The sequence below is a fragment of the Cariama cristata genome, unplaced genomic scaffold (genome assembly GCF_000690535.1).
Source record: "Cariama cristata isolate BGI_N322 unplaced genomic scaffold, ASM69053v1 scaffold4741, whole genome shotgun sequence".
NCBI classification, from domain to species: domain Eukaryota; kingdom Metazoa; phylum Chordata; class Aves; order Cariamiformes; family Cariamidae; genus Cariama; species Cariama cristata.
In genome coordinates this window covers 66,777-87,867 of record NW_009599684.1, presented here as the reverse complement: position 1 = coordinate 87,867, position 21,091 = coordinate 66,777, and the positions used below count along the sequence as shown (strand labels likewise).

General features: G+C 38.4%; 1 protein-coding gene across 1 annotated transcript in view; it reads right to left on the bottom strand.

Moving 5' to 3' along the window:
* Window positions 1-15,257: 15,257 nt before the first annotated feature.
* LOC104168968 (nuclear factor of activated T-cells, cytoplasmic 3-like) overlaps window positions 15,258-21,091 on the bottom strand; it is a gene marked incomplete at its 5' end in the record, with an annotated part of 56,260 nt that continues 50,426 nt past the window's right edge. Inside the window, 1 exon segment of the mRNA XM_009709759.1 lies at window positions 15,258-15,714.

Here is a 21,091-nt window from a genome sequence, read left to right as displayed (position 1 = left end):
CATAACTTTGTTGGAGGTATAATTATGGAGCTGGTAATGAAGCAGACACCCTTGGATTTTAGAAGCCTTGAATCTGTAACTCTGGCATTGGAGTCAGAAATTCTTCAGAAAAGCTATTACTGAATTAGAGTAACTTTTAAATTCTGTTTAGCAAGCGCAGTACATCTCTTCAGCAATTTTTTCATTCCTATATATTGTTACCACTTTCAGAAATATTCAGTTTCATATTAGCTATAGATACAAAATTTGTGAAGTATACAGGAAAAATATGGTTGCTGTTTAACAGACTATGCCACTAAAAATCAAACTCTACAAACTCTTTGTGTAAGAGGACTTGCATTTTTTTCCTGAATGCTCATAACCACTGCCCTCCCTGCCTCCATTTGAATGTTTTTCTCTATTGTTCAGTGTACCCAGGAAAAATAAGATTCTGTGGTCTATAATTCATTTTTATTTTTTACCCACATAAACCATAGGGTGTTTTTTGAATTTTCTTATTAAAACCACTCCATCCTTAGTCTCCCAAATCAACAGTGGAACACTGATACTGAAGAAATCCGTTTTGCAGTACCTTTCTTGATGTACAGAACACGCAGTGCTTTGCAGATCCATGCTGTTTAGGTGGTATTGCGAGTGAGTGGCCATGCTGTGCACAGTGGTAACCAGTATGACAGCCTGCTTGACTGGAAGGTACAGGGTTGGAGAGAATACCAGTTATCCTCTCTTCTCTCTTAAATAGGCTCTACTGATGTGCTTTAGGAATTATATACTAAACTTTCATGCTTGCTACCCTTCAATCTCTCCAAATTTGATAGATTTACAAGATGTTTTTTGTGAATGACAAATAAAATCTAAGATTTGAAACTCAGCTTTGCTGCTTCTTCACCAGTGGTGAGGTTTGCAAACAAATAACTGTGAATAATACGGCAAATAATCCGAACTACTCCCTGTCGCTGTGGTGGCCTTGCAGTGCTAAGAGAGTAAAGCATGGTAGGTTTGTTTGGGTTTTTTAATATGAAAATGGAAGTGGCAATTTATAGCAAGGGTGCTATAATAAAATTAGTGTGAAAGGAAAGCTTTTGTCCTACCTTTTCATACTTATAAGTAGCTCCTTCAATTGTGCTTCCAGCACGCCTTTATGGCACAGTCTAGACTGTGTTTCAGATCCAAGAGTCTCGCATTTCTCTGGCCTGTTCTTTGTGTGTTCCCTCTTCAGAATATACCCCACTTGTCTGTGGTGGACACTTTGTAACCTCTGCATAGCAAGCCTGTTTTACTGAGTTACCTGCTGGGTGATTTTCTTGAACCTTCCTCTGAATGGATTGCACAAGTAGTCTAGGCCGGCAATCTGCCCAGAGCAACAGCTGTCACTGCCCAGGTTTCCTCTGATATTCCCTAAATCTAGACTTCGTTTGTGAAAGGTGTTTATCTAGTTTTGGCTGCATTTGGGTACATTTGATCACAGTGTTAACATTTAATTTAAAATTATCTTTGCTTTCCAAATAGTATCTCAACAGTGAATAAGATCGGTAACTTATGATTTCTCCCCCCACCCCCCCCATGCATAAATTCTTCAGACTTTCATTTGGAAGCACAAAGAAAGAACTTTTTTTTAAAAAAAATATGTTATTTTCTAGGTGAATACAGTAAACGCAACCCATTTCAGACCAATAGTCAAACCACACATATAACCTGTTGACTCAAATGTATTAAAGTATTGAAGATGATGTTCTCTTGATAATACTTCATGATGGGAAAGCATTTCTCGCTTTCAAAAAGTGCCTTTGCATTTATCTTACCGAAGCGTTCCCTAAAAGATTGCTAATGTGGAGCTTTATAAATAATCCTTTTTACACTGCTGTAAGAGTAATTTAATGGACATTTCTGGGAGGACCGGCTGATGGGAAGATATTTATAGGAAGTATCAAGGGGTGCCTGACAAACTGAGGTGCGTGGTTTGGCTTTTAAGTCAGAGCTGAGAGCAGAGAGGGTGGTGATGTTGGTGAACAGAGAGTCTGCTGCTGTGCAGTGTGAGCACGCTTTGTGCCTACTGTTCCCAGCCCACCCACCATGTTCTGAGAAGAGCTCGGCTCTTGGACTCTTGTAAACATTGCTCCAGCTGTGTGAACCCAGTGGAGTGGCTACAGCAGTTGCTGGAAGACCAACCAAGGCCAACCTTAATTATGCCGACTTTTTAGAGAAAATAATTTCAATGTTCCCAGCATCGAGCAAACAAAGATTTCCTCTTAACCCTACTATAGCAGGAAGCCCTTTTCCTGAAGGACAAGTTTTTTTCTTTCAGAATGGTTTCTCTTCCTGAAAGCCCTCGCTGAATCTTCAGTCCTACCTGGCCATGCCTCTGAATCCAGCCCCTTTTTGCCAAGTATCTTCTTTCTTACAAAAGGAGATTTCTCCATGCAAAATTCTGCAGTACTTTTTAGACAAATAAGGCTGTAGAGGGTTTTTGGGTTTTGGGTTTTTTTTTGTCCGTGCTTCTTTTTGAGAGATGCACTGTGGTAAATTTTGGGGTACCAGGAATCTGTTCTGTAAAATTTAATGATGCCTTTCATAAATACGCCTTCACGTGTCCTTTTCTTTAGTTGTGCATTTGTTTTGTGGAAACCACCAGCTGTGTAATGCTCTGTTTCAGGTAGTACCTTTTGTGGCAGGGGGAGACTGAAGACTTTCTGAGCAGTTGTTTAGCATGGCTGGTGTTTGAGGCAATTGTTTCACGTGGTTTGGATGGTTCTGTACTGTTGTAGGAACAAGAAAGGGACATTGAATTAATTTTTTATATAAAATTACTGATTACTTTTAAATTAATGAAACTGAGAAGAGAAGCATGTGTCAAATTTCTAGGGTAACCATCTGTTACTTAAGTAAATTTGATGTTGGGGCAATAAATAAGGCATTAGGTGAACCTGCGTATCTTCCAGTAACAGCGGAATTTTGAAGCTGAAAAGGAGGACTGTAAATATGAAATAATAGCAACAGAATGGATTGAGATAACAGACTCTAACCAAAGAGCTGACGGGAGGCATTACTGCCATTGCAGATGTATGTTGCAGGTAATATAAGCACTTGAATAGCACTACCCTGCCGCCCTCCCCACACATTTGCTGTTTAGCTCAGGAGAACAGTGAGAGCTGGGGATCTGTTGTGAGTGCATCATCTGAACCTGTCTAATCCTGGCTTTTGAATTAGGGTTCCTGACTGGGAGAATCTGTATCGCTGGTCCTTCTCTTATCCTCCCAAGTGGAATCTGATATGGATTCACTAAGTGGCACGAAGGGGGAAAGAAGCAATTATCCTTCCATTAGCACCTTAAATTTCCTCTGGTTTGGGACTGACTTTAAATGGTTAATCTATCTGAGGGTAGGGAGGGAGATCATTGATAAAGCTGTGAACGGTTGAAAGTTTGAGTTATGGGAAAGATCGGTGATGGGACAACTCATGATCAGTATGTGATATGTTGACAAATACTGAGACTAAAAGGTGCATGTCATAACCGATAAGGCTTTAAAATGTTTTATATAGGTGACCTGAAATGTCAACCGAAACACATATTGAGTTCTGGGAACTGAGCATCACAGTACTTAGCAGAGACTTTCTACTAGCTCTGTGGGACATAGTGGAAAATAACTTGATGGAATTCAAATGATTATTGCCTAAGAAAGCATTTACCTTAGTGGCCTGCACAAACTCAGATAATTATGTAATACCTACTTGAAAGTCATCTGTATTTCAGCTAGCTATGATACTTCTTAATTTCTTGAGTTCCTATGATTAATATGAAACACTTGCTGCATTCCAGCTGGGTGGAGGTTGTCTCCGTGGTGACTAACATGAAATTTTTGCATTTATTTAAACTATCTCATAATGGAAAGTGGGTTAAAACCAAAATTAGCACAGATTGTGTATGATCCAGTGATGCTGAAAAACTAGTACATCCCAAGACACTTTTGTCCGTTTTACCAAAGCTTATGGGATGTTGTGGTGTTCTGTCCCCTATGAGCCTTAGGGTTCAACTATGTACCCAGTAACGGATTGCCCAGCAGAGAGCCTCAAGTATGGCCAATGACGACTAGCAGTTATTTTTGCCTCTCTGGCACATGTGCTGTCAGCTCTTTCCCAAGCCGTGCCTTTTGAATAGGGAACCCACTCCGTTACTGTTTCAGTTGAGTGGATGAAGTACGGGGTAGCTGGGTCACTTGCCAAAATGTCCTGAAGTCTCCGTTTATCGATTCACCACGTGTTAGGGTAAGGAATGCCTTGCTGTTACCCAGATTTCTTCGTGCTAGCACGAGTTAAGTGTGGTTTATGTTGTGAATCCTGTGTATAATCATAATGCTCAGAGCAAACAGTTTTTTGTTGTTTGGTGGGGTTTTTTTGTTTATTGTTTGTGGTTTTTTAAATAAAAGACATAGGAGTAGAAATAAATAAGAATCCTGTGTATAATCATAATGCTCAGAGCAAACAGGTTTTTTGTTGCTTGGTGGGGTTTTTTTGTTTATTGTTTTTGGTTTTTTAAATAAAAGACATAGGAGTAGAAATAAATAAACAACCCGTGTTTAGTCGCATTTATACTATGTGAGAAAGCTCTGGTTTTGTGCAGTAAACAGCTTTGCTCCTTCTTCCTCTGATAAGAGCTACTTAAAGGTTTAACCTTTGTGTATTCCATCTTTTTGGTGGGGCATTTTTAGCTTTTACAGCCATTGTTGCCTTTCAAGTTTTCTAGAGGATTTATACCAGTTTAATCTCTCCTGCTGCCCCCGTTCTTCCAGTTTCTATTCTTTTCTTGAGTCGGAGACAGTTGGGCCACCCTCTTAGAGTAAAAGCTGTTTCTCTTCCATATGTATATAAATGTTTCCACATATTGAGCATCAGTTCCTTTACTAAACTTTTTAGTTTTTTCCTCAATGAGGTGTTAAATTCTCTCCTCTCCCTTTGATGGATACTGCCCCTTGCTGCAGAGCACAGTTTCACTGAGGCCATGCATTCCGCATCAGTCTGTACGCTGCAAGCACCATGCTGTAGTTATACGTAGCTTATTACTGGCTCTTGACAAGAGACCAGACACTACCCGCCACTCGGGGGTAGCAGATTTCCAACCTTTTCCCCCTTGTAGGCTTCCTAGCGTTTTCTCATTCTAGAAGCAAGTCTCCACTGAATTCTTCTGCTTTGTTCTCCTCAGCCCTGGGATTAAGTATATGTGACTGCCGTATTAGCACTGATACCAGAAATTCGGCCTTTGCTTTCGGCTGAAAACGTCGTATCTTGGTTAGCTGTCACTCCATTAGCGTCTTCTGGGAAAGGCTGTTTTCTATTGCTGTTTATGGTCAGAAAAAGGTATAAGACAGTCAAGTTCTTAGTTAATTAACAGCAGAAGCAGCAGTGGCTTCACTGGAGCTTGGTACAGAAGGACACTGTAGAAGTTGTGAACCTCCTGATTAGCTCTGGTCCAGTGCAAGTGGGCCAAAGCTGTTTTCCTCAGTGACCTTTCTGCATGTGAGATTTCATCTCCTATTCCCGCTTGCTTATGTTTATTCTCAGTATGACTCCCATGAAATAAAGTGACTCAAAATATACAAATGGGGAGAAGTAATTAAAACTGCATGTGATCCTAAACCTCCCTCTCAGTTGCAAATAGAAAGCTAAAGCTGGTGTGCCACGAACTTCTCATTTTATGCCTGATGTCTGTGCCTTTGGGAAGCTCCCAAAGTATAAGCTGGATTCAGGTATGTGTTTCGTGAGCACTTGCACCTCACTTGCTAGACAAAAGAAACTCTGGAGAAGTGTCCTGAAAACTCATGAAAAGATGAGTTGTGAAGTTGTGAACTTCTTTTTTTACCACTGACTCTTCTTGGGGGCAATTAGAACAGCAGGCATAAAGATGGGATCTCTACATTGGTTAAATATTGTAGCAACCCCACCCCATATGCTGAAGTTTGCCTTTTAAAAAAAAAAAATTATAAAAAAAATCAGTATGCTGTTAAGAGTAGAAAACTTGATTGTATCTATCTGACTTAGCAGAGTGCCAGCAATAGAAATGAAGATTTGAAGGTACTTGCTTGTTTGAAACAAATTTGAGAGCTTGAGGAATGCTTCCAGAACAGCTGAACAAGCAAGCTCCACATATCTCAATAACGTGATTTTTGTTGTTGTGTTTGTTTGTTTCTTTTAACATCACCACTCAGCATTTTTTGCTGCATGATATCCAGTTCTAATACTGCTTGCTTGGGCCCATCCGCAGCCTATCTCTATCCTCTGCAAAGTGGCCTTCAGTGATGCACAAGCTTCCTGACTGTATTTTGGAGGAAAGAAACACAATATAGCTTAAAAACTATCTTACAAGCTGAGTGGAAAGATAGAATTTAAATGCTTTTTTCATTTTTGCCACTTTCTTTATGAAAGACTTAGTCACTGTTTAAATATTTAATGTCATTCAGCATTGTACTGTATTTAGGCTGTGCCCTTCCAACCAAATGGGATTTTTTTTTTTGTTACAATTGACAGAATTCCATTTTACTCAGCTAGTCTGAATGTTGTTTGAACTGCTAAGAATTCATGTGCTGTTGGAAAAAATCTTGAGCATAGTGATATAAAGCACAGTCCCTGCAGGGACGATCAGGAGGGAGGGCAAAAATGGCACAGAAAAATTGAACAATAAACACTAGACTCTGCCCTGCTTAGCCAGTGATATGTTTAACTGTTGCTTATCTAAAGGGTGTATTATACAGCTTAATTGCTATCTAAAAAGTATTTCTAAGAGCTTTGTGAGAGATTTTTCTGCTTTCTGCTGTGAAGTAGGAGTTGAGGTTAACCTTTTGCCATAGTGGAAGATTGCAGATGGTGGCAGACCTGCTCAGTAACATTTTTTTTTTTTTCCTCCCCTTCTTTTTCTCTTTTGTATGTTTTGTATTCCTCTTTCTAGCTAAGGAAACTTTATTGGTCTCCAGTGTCATTTTAGCAGCTGGATTAGTTCCAAAGGGTTTAGGCTGAGACAATCAGCATTTTAGACTCTCAGTGAAACTCCGCTGACAGCCACAAAATGTATGTCTGTCTCTCCAAACCACGATGTCATTCAGCCCAGTATTTGGCCGGTGTTGGATTCCTTGTTTCCTTCATTGTTTGTGCAACTTTTCCATTATAACTTCTGTCAGTGGTGAGGTCAGATGGCAATGATGACATTCTTGGCATAGCTTCTTTTTTTCATATCCTTAGAAAAAATAATCCCATAGTAGCACTTAATTCAGTCTCAGTATTGCCTTATTTGTCCTATTGGCTTGATGACTTGTACTCCTCATCCAGCTACTGTGACTACAGCCAGGCAAATGTCACAGGGCGGTATTTGCCGTTACTTGAATAAAGTTATCCTTGACCTCTCATATTTGCTTTCTGTTGAAGATTTTATAAGCAAATTTTTATTCCTGGTAAGGGAAGAAGTAGTAGGAACATGGAATTGCACAAATGCATGTATCAGCAAAATGGTAAGTGTGCCAACTAGTGGAGCTGGAGACAGAAACAATTACTACAAGAGCTTAAGGCGAGCACACAGCACAGACCCAAACACGAACCGTTGTAACAGACACTTGTAAGGATTAATGTCTGATAAGCAACCAGTACGTGTGGAGACACGGTGTAAAAAGCACACAGCGTAAATGTTGACTTGATGGCAGTTAAACTGCAGATGTGCACATCTGCTGTGAACTGAAACTGTTTCTGATTTGTAAATGGTTGTACCTTTATTATGATGCATTTCTTACAATGCTAGACCTTAAAACTAAACCATCATTCATTAAATTGTAGAAAACCAGTGCTTTGGAGCAGGCTGTGCAGCAGCTTTGAAGGCACTTCTTCAAATGACAGAAGACTGAAAAAATCTGTTCTTACATCATACTCACAGAATTTCCTACTTGAAAACAGTAACATACTGACTTCTAAAAGTTTGTCTTGTCCTTTTCCAACGTGTTACAAGACAGACTTGGCTGGTGGCTACACCAGGGAGTTCATGGAATATTTACAAACAGATCCTTTTATTGCAGTGAGGAAAAATTTGACACATGTAAGAGAAGCAGGAGAATGCTCAGCTCTGTTGTGCATGTTTCTTGCAGTGTTGTTGCCACCTTGGCAGAGACAATCCATCGCACCTTTTGTACCAAGATATATTAAATTTAGGAAGGCAACCCTGACCTTTCACACCTTGTCCTAAAAAATGCTCCATACCAGATTAAATCCTGAAAGCTGATGTTAGTGTTAAAGCCAGTGCTATGCTAGCTTTACTCTTGCTGCTCACAGAAGATCTAGCATGTTAAGAAGGCTGAGGAACTTGTTATGTTTGGTACTAGATGCTACAGTTGTTAAGGTGCTTATTGTTTTTTCAAACTACCTGTTTTCTAGAAACAACTGTCCAGATTTTCAACAGTCTGCTCCTTGCCTTCTCTGCTTTTTTAATAAAAGAAGGATGTTTCCAAGTCATCAGTCATTTCTCATTCCACTGACACAAGAACTTCTAAAAGTAGTTGCTCCCTTTTGCCTTCAACTTATTTCATGTGATACCATTGATTATCCAACACTGCATTCCCAAGTAATGTTTCCATAAATGTCTGAGTCCTCTTTAGGTGCATCACTTTTTTCTTTGAAAATTATGACATGATCAAAAATTACAGAAAAGAACAGACTGATAGTAGCTTTTCTCATACTGGAGGTCAGGTGGATGGGAAAGGGTATAGCGTGTGGAAGGATGGAACTGCATTGATACTAGAAATACAAGTGGAGTCTGATTGTTAAGACAGGGTGGTGGTGGTGGTGGGGGGGACACGGACCAAAAGCAAACACCTAACAAACAGCATCTGGGCTTCAAATACTCACTGACAGTTATTTGTGATATGAACTATCAGAGGTATCTGTTGACATTGAACTTCTTGATGCAAGGGGCAGGACCTCTCTGATCAGAATGGCTCTTTATTATTTTCAGACTGCCTTGCCTATGTAATTTTCAGGCCCTTTAGCCCGTGCTCCCCACCCTCTTACCTAGAGAATCAGTCTGTCCAATCTTCAGGAATTTTCCATGCTGTAAATATTTTTTTTTTATTTCTTCCGGTCCCCATTTTTTAATACTTTAATCGGTTCCCTTTTATCTTTATGCATAGATAACACATCTCCTACATGCAGAAGTCTTTATAATCAATATACTTGTCTTCATTTGCTTTGTCAGAGTGATTCTTTCTGTAAGAAAAGTTCAATGGCAACATTGTCTTCTGAAATAAAACTGCAAGGGGTATCAAATTGCTGATTCAAGACAGATATGTGTGTGTTCTGGATGTCACAAAAACTACTTTTAACAAGATTGGGTTGGTTAATTAATGATCTTGCACAAAAAATGGCCTTGCCGAAAAAACAAACGGTGACTCTAAGATGTTGTTGTTATTGTTCTTTGCTTATTTGCCAGCCCAGTTTTATTATTCTCCTCTTAAATGCTTGCATTTCATTATCACCATGTATATGTGATTTGGTTTCTGAGAGGTGTTCCAAGTGCTTCTTTCTGGAAGGTTTAACTCTTTCTGCAGTGTATTAAGAGGCCAGGACTAAACTATTAAATGTGCACAGAAGTTAACATAGCTTGCTAACAGGGTAGGCTATGACAGGCAGCTTGATGTGACTTCTGTTTGGCTTATTTAGGCACAAGCTATTGAAGTTTTCTTGTATCTACAACTGTACGGGTTTCTCAGTGATATACATCAATTGTACCAACACTTAACTAGGTCTTTTTATGAATAAAGGTGTCAAATGAGAAATGTCATAGACGTTTTTTGGAGGGAGAGAACACTCTTCCAGCTCTTACCAGCAGATGTCACAAAAACGACAGTAAGAGATGGGGTTTTTTGTTTGTTCTCCCGCCCCCCGCCCCCAAGCTTCCAGACAATATTTAAAGATAATAAACTTAAATAATAACTAGTAATAATAAACAAAATCAACAAAACTGTCACTCTAAATTTGCAGAAACAGCTCAGAGAACTTGTACAGCATGACTTCTAGCAGATCAATCTTTTTCTAAAACAAATTTTATGGTACATATAAGCCTTTGCAAAGCAAGTATCCTATTTTTATTGCTTCTTTATCTTAAAGTCTGGTTATTTTTTTTTTTTTTCTCTGTTCTCTTTTACATGTAGCAGATGTTACTAGTAACAAAAGTGACAGTAGGTTATTGTAAAATAATTTGTTTCTTAGAGAATCTTGGCAAATGACAATGCTTTTTGTGTGTTAAGAATGACTGATAAATGTTACCCTTTTTAGTAGGCAGAATAAAGTTCAGTGTTAACTTCCGTTACCACGGAAGTCTATGTAAAACTGTACGTGAACTTAAATATGTTAGAAGTCCTTTTTGTGTTCCATGTTGGACTGAGTACACTCTTAATGGTCTTTCACCTTAATACTTTAATTGCTACAGCAGTGGCTAGTTCCTGAATATTATTCTTGTAAATTAATTAAATCAAAGTGGAGGGGACACACCATTTGGAAAACATCTCAATCCTCAACTAATTCCCTATAGTGGAGTAAGTGTTGGATTCAAAGCATACAGTGGTATTTTGAGTCAGGCTGGGAGAGATGGCAGGGAACGGGATAGAAGTCTGGAAACAAGCAGTGGGAAGTAATGTTGTGGAATATTGTAAGGAAATAATAGCTACAATAAGGGAATTAAAAGGCCTTGATTTCTGCCAGCACTTCCTTTGGGTTTGGGTCCTAAATGAACAGAAACTTCTGATTGCTCTTCTAAAGGCACTGACTTTAACAAGACATTCCTCCTCTCTGATCACCTGAAATTATAAAACAGTGTTTGGCAAGGTAGAAGTGATGTTCAAGTGATGTTTTCACAGTGCCTGGAATAAAGTTTCCTCCCTGTAATACGGCAGATACGGGTGTCAGTGTGAATGCTCAGGGTTAGCCATGCTCAGCTTTAAATGCGTGACTGCGTATCCTCTCATCTCTCCCATCAATCGTAGTGAATCAGCCTTCAGGCTATTTGCATCTGAAAGAAGACTTGAATTGACAGTAAAATATTCACAGTCAATTCATGGATTATTACTAGTGTCGGTATATGCTAATTATAAACTGAGTAATCATACTAGAAAACATGTGGAACAGCTTTCAAACTGCTTGGGCTATTTTTAGTAAAACTGAGATATAATTAGTTTGCATTCAGTTGCTGGCACTGTAGTTACCCCTTTCTGCTATATTTATAGATAAAAAAACGTTGGTGAAGGTAATCCGTCAGGACATGCACTCTAAATAAGAGGCTAATCCTAAACTGGCCCGTGCTCTCCCTGTGCAATGTGAGGAGATCACTATGTGATTGCTGCGCCTCTTCTCTCTCGGGCAGGTGTGCATTGCTAACCAAAGGCCAGAGCTTTTGCTTCAATGTTGAGCTGGAACACTTGCATACCTTAATACACCGAGGGATTCCACAGATAAGTAAAAAACCCTGTAACCAAACTGCAAGGGAGAGAAAAATCTTTTTGGTAGCACCAGTATCACTGAGATGAGATACAGGTTTTAAGGCCTGAATCTACTGTACCATTCCCAAAGGCGTATCCCTCATACTGCTTGATCAGCCAAGATTTGGCAAATAATTTAGACTTTGTAGGAATTTTATGTCTGTTTCTGAAACAGTTTAATTGCATCTTGCTTATGATAATATTATGTCAGGAATGGATATTACCGTGTTTGATGCGCTTCCTGAATAATAATTTCTGGAATAATTTCTCAAAATAATCTTGCGATCAACTAATTGAAACAATGATACTTGCAAATAGGAAATCACTAGTTATTGGGCAAACTGATACTCTCTCAGCATTGCTGATCATTCATTACGTCTGTGTAGGCTCGCTGTTGCTGGCTCGAAGTTAAGGCCCAAACTCTTACCATATTGCTTCAAAATTTCCCCTCTTCTGTGGGGAGTATTAAATGTCCCTCACTTCCTATGTCACAGCTGAGCATATCTGCCTTGCAAATAGGGAGTTTCTTCCCACTCTGCATTTTAAATAAATGACAACACATTTGGATTCTTTTTATTTATTTGAACACTATGATTTAAGAACCTAAATGCAAGTTTTTCCCTTTATTTCTGCAAGTAGCACTGCAATCATAACTTACAAAAATGTTTAAAATACAAAATGTACATGAAATTACAATACAAGGCTCTGTAAACATCTAGAACTTAATCTTTATTGTCCCACATTTTTAAATATAAAACTTCAATTTGAACCATTTCCGAACCTCAAGGAATGACATCCATTCTGAGTATCAAAAATAGAGTTTCAAAGCTTTGTTTGCATCAGAACAAAACTGTCATGTTATTTTCATTCTTTGGTTTAAAAAGGATGGCAGTTCCCCTGATAACATGAGAGTTTTACTACACAAGTTCAGGTTGCTAGTTTATGGTAACTTCAGAAATCACCCACCCCGCCCTCACGATTAACTTACTACCCCTTAATTTTTTTGTTTTTAGCATTGATCTTTGACCGTCCTTATAGAAAAGCTACCTCATCATTAAGGCTTTCCTTCAGGATAATTTAAATTCTTGAAAAGTTTTGGAAAAGTACTCAGGGAGAAGAAAGGACTTAAGGGCAAGGAAGCGGATGCCAACAAAATATCAACAGTTGCCGGGTTCTGTTGTTTAATTAAATTTGCATAGTCCAATAGAGATTGTGTGCTTTTTATATCACTAAAATTATACAAGATTAACAGTCTTTACCTACGTTATCACACAAGCTAAAATAAAATTAAGACCCTTGTATTGAAGCTTTTACAAGGCAAATACAAAACTGCTTTAGTATCCAAAGCTATATTTTTTTTTTTAATTTCATTTTTAAATAGGAAAGCGTCTCTATGTCTACAGGCATCAAGGTATTTAAAGGCATCAGAAAATTTAGTGCATAGCAACTCCGGATTGTTTGGGCTCCTATATTTTAGGTACAGTGTGAATTCCAGCTACTTGGAGAACTTGCAAGGAGAGTCTGTACCAGTAGGATAAAGGAGCATAAATCCCATACAGTATGAAAAGCTTTTAAGTTAGAATTCTCCTACAAACAATGGTTAATGCAAAAGACCCAGTACATGAATGAAAACTGGAACATGCCTTGCCACCAGCACACAGTCTGAAGACAATTACAATTACATACTTTAGAGTGTTGTGTGGTTGGTTTTTTGGTGTTGTGTTTTTTGTTGTTATGTTTTTAACACCTTAAAAAAAAAAAAAAAAGTAGATCTATTTCTGAGCATGTGAATCCTCTTCTAGGATCTTTAATGTAAATGAGTAGAGGACAGAGTAAAGCACCATCACTGAGGGACAATCGCAATATCACACTTCTCAGATTATAGCCCTGCCAATTTTTTTCTGTGGATTTAAAGATTTGCACCATTGAACAATACATTCACAAAAAGGATGCTTAAGATTCCTAGCGCACACATAGTGGCCTTGCATTAAGTTGTTTGAAATAACTATGAAACATCAAGATAGTAGCCTTAGGCTGCACTCTTAAAAGGAAGTACATGATAAAGAGTTATAATTTCACCCGCTTAATGTATGGTCTTTTTAAAAGTTCATGATTCAGCTATTACAAAGATGCAATTGTCGCTACTTTAACGGTATTGCTTGGGTGCTTATAATTTCACCCGCTTAATGTATGGTCTTTTTAAAAGTTCATGATTCAGCTATTACAAAGATGCAATTGTCGCTATTGCTTGGGTGCTGACTTGGGTGCTGACTTAAATTTAGGTGTAAAGTTTTGCCTGCAAAAGGCTTAATGGAAAGTTTTCCCCATGACTGTCTGCCAAAATGCAACATTAGTAGGATCTGTGTTTACTCTTACAGGTATTATAATTAATTCAGTAACGGTATCCACTTTAAGACCATTTGACTGTAATTTTAAGAGTTTATAGTAATTTTCTACAGAAAGAGGCATGTGCTCCACGTGTTAAACCACTAAAATATCCACAATTGTCTGAACTAGTTTCAATCCAAATACCCCTTCTATATTGCAAAATTTTTAATGTATTCACTCTTAATTTTTTGTTAAGAGTATCATGGCTCTCCCAAATGAGGAACTAAAGCTAAACATCTTAAATGTTTTGAGGTTCAGCATATTTGTGATCTTACTTTGCCGTGAGTGTTGTACCCTGTACGTTCCCTATCAGAAAGTTCTGTAAACGACAGTGTCTTCTGGGGGAGGCCGAAGCAGGCAGTTTCAGATCCTCTCCTAGGTGTCTAATCATAGAGGCCTGAGATCTTTAATAACTACGTAAACAGGTCGTTTCAAATATATCGGATTATGTGGGTAAGGGAAATCATCCTTTGAGCACAGCACAAAAGCTTACTGCTGCTATGAGTCTTGTGTATTTCTTTGGTAGCTTCTGCTTCACAGGTTTACAATTAAACATGGGCAAATTATACTACCTAATCAGTAATTCACAGTAAATGACTTTTTAACAAACTGACATTTATAAACAGCTTAAATTTCAGGAACTGTAATTGTCATCTCTTTAGGATTTCCAAGTGGCATGGTCAGGCATACACCATATAAAAGATACAGACGTGATCAAATGATTTATTGCATGGAAAACTTGAATGCCACTGAATTGGTGATTTCAAAACCATATTCTGCAGGGATAACAGGAACGCTTAGATCCTCAGGAAATATTAAAATTCCTCCTGTATCTCACATGGCTTTGATGTTGCTGTTCTTTAATCTAAAATCCTACTGCTCAAATTGGATTACAAATGTAACTTTCTAAGAAAAAGCTATTTCAAGAAGGAGCCTGTGCTAATAAAGAACAGGAAGATTATCCACAAAGTTATAAAAGTTAAATTTTGGAATGTCATTTCTATCCCAACACTTTCATGATGGAATGGTCTTTTTGCAGCCTATCAAGTAACATTTTCAGTTTATAAACAAGTGCAGATCTACATTTGGCTTTGCTTCCTATGATCTAAGAAAGAAAACACTACAGTATTTGTATACACAATGGCTTCCATGGCATTGGCTTCAGATGACAGGTATGATTTTGCCACTGGAAGATTGTATTAAAAAAAAAATTAATCAATAGAAGCTTTAAAGGCTTTCCAAAATGACCAAAAGGTGTTACAAATCATCAGTTACAAACTATACTATCTCTAAGGGAAAGCAGCACACTGAAGATGTGTATTAAACCTTTTTCCACATTCAGTACTGTGAATATTATAAGAGCAAACTAACATCTCCACACATCTGAAGCACTTACAATATAAAAGTATTCTATTTAAATGCAAAAAGCAAAGCTTGTTTGTAACTTTTAAACAGTTAAAATATCTGGTGTAGATTCTGTGTGTCCATTTTAAGAAGTCTCTTTACAGCATCTGATGAACTATAATTAAAACGCTCTGTCTCTACATCAAAAATGTAACCCACTAAAAGGGCTTTGCAAGGATCCACTGTTCCAGTTCATAAAGGCCACAGAGTTGGAAGCACAGTAAGTCTAAAGAGGAAGAGGACGAAGAAATATTCAGAGAAACTGTTAAGTTTTCATGGATGTTTAGTTGTAAGCTTATCCGTTACTGGATTCCATCAGATAGTCTTGTCTCCAGAGATCCAGGACATGTATGTGCAGACTGGCTGGCCACTGTTGTTCCATGTGACACTGAGATCTGTGACATATCTCTTCCTATGATCTCATTCACTACAAAAAAAAAAAAAAAAAAAAAAAAAATTAAAAAGTGACGGGTTTTATGCTTTCCAAAAGGCAGAACTCATCAGTGAGTTTCCTTTTAAAAAGAAGTATTTCCGTGCTAAGCCTTGATGTAGTTAAGCAACAGAGGATGCATAAGGAACCTAACTTCAGTGACAGCTGAGCCAAGGGGTGGGGGGCAGAAAAGCCCTAGTTTCACTTAGTATTACGCTTTATGCTTACCGTAATCCGTGTTGGAGAATCCCTAAAACACTTGAAGAAAATAAGCACATACATATTCATGACAACCAGGTCACTGAAAGGCACAGCATAGGTCAGTTTAGCACAGATTTCCCCACAGAACTCTTTCTGTTCAAGGGTGTTACAGGCACAACAAATAACTCAAATAACTGTTGGCTCTTTCAAGCTACTTACAGAACTTCCTCAGAACTTGGATTTGGGTTAATAGACTATTCTTTTTAATACTATATACCTATGTAATCAGCCAGTTTTCTGAATACTTGCATTTCTGAAACTGCAGTAACAAAATCCTCCTTAGCTATCAGTCAACTTTCCTACAGTGAAGAATTAAGTCTGAGTAATATGTAGGTTGCATCAGTCTGTGTGTCAAATTCAGCAAAGATTAGTCAACTGTTACTATTTACAAGTGAGGGACACCACGGTGAATATGACAAAGTAGCACTTCAGTTATCAACAAATGACAATTTTGGAGTGTTACTCTAAAGCCTAGAGAATTGATTGCAGTACGACTGAGTTTGGAAGATGACAAAAATAATTACTTTCATGGATAAGCATAAATGCAGTGACGTAAATGTCCATTTTACAAAATGGGCAACAGTGAGTTTAACTAAGAAAACTGAACGATAATCTAAGTGGAGATGAAAAATATCACATTAAGTAGTAACGGCAAACTTTAGATAAATATTAGATGATAACCAAAATATAAATTATTATTTAATAGTTAGAAGAGGCAGTCAATCATCTTGTTTTCCATGATTAAGTGGCAGCAGCTTTACAGTATCTCTTATTCAGCAAGACTTTGAATATGGTGAATTATAGGAATAAAAGACAAGCCTCTGAGATGAGTTTGTTTGGACCTTCTATAAACAGGCATTTAATGAGATCCTTTTGTTGAGGAAGGACCATTCCTAGTAACAAAAAGAACATTTTGCTAGTAAACTGCTTACACTGAAAATCTTAACAGATTTGGAAGCTAGGCTTTTGCTCTTTTGTCCTCCACTGGGTAAATTTAGAGAACAATATTGACATACTTCACCACCCTTCTTAATGCTTCCTTAATTTTCCATGGCAGGATTTAGCTTCCTACTAACCATTCCTGTCTGGTAATAAGGATAACAAAATCCTTAAAAAACAGGTACTGTAAATTGCTCTTTATGTTTATAGAGTGTTCAACAGTCTGAATATTGCCTTTTGCTGCAGCAGTAGCATAAGTGGGTCTGAAAGAAAACGTAGTAATATTGTGAATGCTCTGAAGTATGTATATCATATATAAAATCCAGCTCTGACAACAAGTTTTGCCTATGTTCTTTTAGTTTACTTGGGAAAGCTTTAAAATCACCGTATGTCATTTACGCACATGTAAACACGGAGGCGGTATTTGTTACCTAAAAAATCAATCAATGGCAATGGTATTCTCCTGCACAAACGCAAGGACAGCTTGTTAAAAATACACATTATTGCAGCCCAAAGGTTAAAACAGTTCATCTGAGCTATGTAATAACCAATTCCCTTGAGTATTACAAGACTTGCAATTTATTTGGCTTCAAAAAAATCTTTCACTCGGTGAACCTAACTGGCACTATGACGCTGAAAATTGTGTGACTGCAGGTAGGATACTTTTGCAAGTACTTGTATTATGCAAACACAATGCGTAAGCAAACAGCCGTTAAAAAACAAGACTTTTTTTTTCTTTTTTTCCAACACAACTTAGATATTCACTTACAAGAACTATGCTCCATCAGTTTCTGTCAGGGCACTTCTTAGCTGCTCTAACTCACAGAATCTCCAACAGCTATTATCTACTGTCTGCTACTCAGCAGTTCCTTTCTGCAAATCAAATCCTGCAGCTGTTCAGTACTACTAAAACTTTGAGCAGGACAATAAAAAGCAACATAGCTAAATCCCTTTTGTATTTTGAAAGTACTAGATGGGTTACTTCAAGTTTTGATAGATGATAGGCACCTGTACTGGCAACATCAGCACAAAGTGGTTTATACTGCTGCAGTGTTCTGTAGATCCCACAGGCAAAGGTGTTTAACTGAACAGCGTGTAGTCGTGTGGCATTAGGTTTTCCTTAAATCACATTACACTGTGAACACAATAGTTGGTCATGTGGTGTTTTATTTGCCAAGGTTCTGCATAATTCATTGTGTAGAGTATTAAATTAGAGTTACAGGTTAGTTGGTGTTGTGTGTGTGTTTTGTGTGTGTTTTTTTTTAAATAATTGTCAATTTGTTTACAAGAAGCTGTTTTATAGCTCAGTGCGATAGCTCTGTCATACCTTTCATTCTGCTGCTGGAGAACTTTTTTTGGCAATGTTTTTAGCATACGGCAAACACAGATTTATCTGGTTTATATGGATTTACATTAGAGACAGCTACCATTTCTAAAGGAAATGCAGTACCTTGTCTTCTTCCTAACAGAAAACTCCAGTGGAGTAGTTTTACTTGCCACAGTGATTTTGTTAGGATTGCTAATGTTTAAGCCCAACCGGTATTCAAGTGTGCACCTCCCTGCTCCGGCCATGTACAGATGATGGTAAAAATGCTTCAAAGAAGGCACAGCCTGCAGAAGCCAGCAGCTGAGATCAAAGCGCTGTAACCTTTTGCAGTGCAACAGTCTGGCTGCCAGGTGTGAGACACCTGGGCAGGGCGGTATGGGGAGTGAATCGGTAACCGGTAACCGGCTCCGTGAGGCACAGGCCTGCTGCCGGACTGGCTGTGCCTGCCACGCCTGTGAGCGGCAGAAGGGATGAATGGGGACGGTGGGGAGTAATGATCTAACATGGACAAATGGGCATTTAAACCAGGAAAGAAGCTTTTATAGAGAGAAGGCTGGTCTTTTAAAGCCTGAAAAAAAACCCCCACATTGTAAAGAAGCCATATTGAATGTTTACCAAAGTCAGGCAATCTGGAAGTCCTTTGGAACAGCTCACTGAAGAGATGTACAACTCAGCTTTAAGGCAGTAAATAATGAGATGCCTGCATGTATCTAAGTTGGGAAGCATTTGGCTTTATATAGAGGATATCCTGTGTTTACCAGCATTATCGTAATTAGGCTGTCTTTCTGACAGTGGAATGGTACAAATTAAAGACGTTTAAAATGTAAATCATGTAGTCAGTAAGAAGAGTTAAAGTTCTGCATAGAAATGTACAAGACTGAAGGTGAAATCATACAGCTTTTTTCCTTTTTGTATTAATTTGCAATAGAGAAAATTCTATTAGTTTAAAGACTAAAACTTTTTTAATACATGCGCTTATATTTTATAAAATTTCCTTTCTTTGGCGCAAGTTTCTAGGGGAAGTCTGCAGAGGTGGTTTGGGATTCAGTAATACAGATCTCAAGTATGTGGTTAAGGTTCTCTATGGTCTGTCTGCCAGGTTCATTGGTTGTGTAGTATATACTTCTGTTGTCTCGTTGAAGAGAGCCAATCTCATGAGACTTAAGATGGAGGTGAACAGTTATGCGAGTAGGACTGTAACTCTTTCAGTCTACTACCTTCTTCCTGCCACTCCCCAGTCAAACTACTGTCTGTTTGGTATGTTTGGTGCCAGGTGTGCCGCTAATCCCATACCCTGGACCTCAGTCAAGAGATGAGGAACCAGAAATATTTTACATACTAAATAATTACAGAGGTCTAGCTAATATTTAGTACTCATTTAGTACCTACTGATCACCTAAAATTGTTTTGGATGATCAGTGTCAACTGAGTGGACAACATCAAAAGTGTTATGAAATGTTTTACATGCTAACAATCCAGGTTGCTAATCTTGAAATAATGACTGGATCAGTTCAAAAGAGAGAGAGGTGGCACACACTGCACTGAACAGAATGTGGCAGATTCCTCCACTCCAAAAGTGGCAACTGCATTTTGAAAACTTGCTTGTCAGATATGGCATGGATCAAAAAGCAACAGCTTTTTTTATTTTTTTAATTTTTTTAAAATCAGGCTGTGAAATGGAAATCATTTTAACAACTTTCCTATGTCTATTTAATTGACGTCTTTGGCAGTTATCCCAGATTTCAGAATTTCAGCTATTACTTCATTTGCAGTAGTTTCACCTTTTTCTTCCCCAGTATTTATACATAGTGTAAGCTGGCTGGTAAAGCTGTATACCGCTAGTTAAAAATAGATTGTGCAGAACGGAATTTAACATGGTGGGGAGAAAACCTTCTGTTACAGACAGATTAGACTGGACCTGTCAATACTGGTGACACTGTAGTATTGTATTGCAAAGGTTTTCTCGTGCTTTGCTTTGTTTTGTTTTGTTCTTCCCCCTCTGCCGCGTTAAAAAACCGTGAACATGCCACATTCAAAAAGCACTGAAAGTCTTCTGGGGGCTCAAGCTCTTATAACCTTCCAAAAAACCTAAGCAGCATACTAACATCAATACCAGCGGAACAGAGTAGAGACAACGAGCTCTGACTGTTGGATCTGCTGTCAAGCTTGTAAAATAAGAGCAAGCACATATTCTGGTTTACGGGGTTGTTCCCGCTGTTTTCATGTCACAGCGTTCTGTTTGCTTTTTTAAGTCCCTACTGACTGTGCACATGAAAGACAGGCAAGCTGCTGAGATTGACAGAAAGCTGGGCCACAGCTCCTTGGAGGCCTCTCGCCGCCTTGCCCTGCCCTGATCTTTTAGGCTGAGGGCTTTACCTCTTGGTCACTGTAGGCTTGCGCTGGGACAGCTGATAAAGTTATGGCTCCAGCTGTTTGCTGCATGGACAGCCAGACTGTTCATGAAGATCTCTTAAAACTGCTGCAATTTGCAATCCAGAGTTGCAAGATAAACTAAAATTAGGTTGAACAGCTCAGCCATGTGTGCAGTGAGTGACACATACAGCCAGGGGTACTAATCTTATCAGCTGTTCCAACAGAGATGCATCCGGGGCGCAGTACTGACCAACCTCTCGGGAGAAATTCTCACCTACAAAAAGTTATCCATGTTAGCTGATTTGAACAGAATAAAGCTCTTGTGTTATGAAGCATGACAACATCATGAAAGATGGTGCTTTTAATGATAAGTTGCTGAGTGTTTTGGATAAATTAACAAATTTAGAGTAACAAGTTCCTAAAAGAGGAACTGGTGCTTTCATCTTTGTAAGACCTATGCTTTTTTGCCCCACT